Source organism: Daktulosphaira vitifoliae, unplaced genomic scaffold (genome assembly GCF_025091365.1).
Source record: "Daktulosphaira vitifoliae isolate Bord-2020 unplaced genomic scaffold, ASM2509136v1 Scaffold_4, whole genome shotgun sequence".
Lineage (NCBI taxonomy): Eukaryota > Metazoa > Arthropoda > Insecta > Hemiptera > Phylloxeridae > Daktulosphaira > Daktulosphaira vitifoliae.
In genome coordinates this window covers 21,101,313-21,102,257 of record NW_026099575.1, presented here as the reverse complement: position 1 = coordinate 21,102,257, position 945 = coordinate 21,101,313, and positions in this window count along the sequence as shown.

Genomic DNA, 945 nt, shown 5'->3' with positions numbered 1-945 from the left:
CCCATCCTAGATAAGTATTCACGGCCGTTGGTAGATCCGGACTATGGATAATGTCTGCTTTGGGTTGAAATAATATTGGATGTAGGTCACTCCCGATCGAAATATCAAGTGAACACGGTACATCAAAGTTCGGGTCAGCTAATACAAGATGGCGATAGTGCTCATGTATGACGTTAGGTAGTTGTGTATTCGGCATACACTTCGTAATTTGTGGCAACATTACTATGTTTGATGCATAAAATCTTGGTTCTTGTCAGAAACGTACAACAAACGAACAAACGTACAACTCGTAAAGCCATTCACTTGGGTTATAATTTCAACCCTACTTCTACCTTTCTTTAAACCGAGTCTATTTGCGCACTTTATGGTTATCGCAGACACCCGAGACCCACTGTCGAGTAAAACACGCACTGACTGATAATCTCCCGCCGTGTATGTAATGCGTATTACCGCTTTGCCGAGTACAACCTTTACATCCGCTTGTGTTGAACCGGAAAACTTTTGTGAACTATCGGGGATCTTGTCCAAAGTAGATGCTGAGTTGGCCGTTTCCTTTTTATTTCTTGTATCTATACCTGAAGATGGGGTTTGTTTTTCTTCATAAAGTAGTGTGTTGTGTTTGCCTTATCATTGCTTACATTTTAGTTCAGTATTATATGAACTAGCCGTGTGCTCAGTTATTAATAAGATTATTAACTCGTATATTAACAATTAATGTAATTGATGGCGACATCGCTGCCGCCACCACGTTGAGCCATTTACTGTATTAATCTTATTTGCTATAGTGTAATCATCAATACAGCACACAATGTTTCGAACTAATATTTTTTTTTTACAAATTAGGTAAAATTAACATTTTCCGTACAGACTTTATCTAAATATATGCATTTCGCATATCAAAATAGCAGATTCGACGTTTAAAATTTGTTCTTTTTACCGTAACCG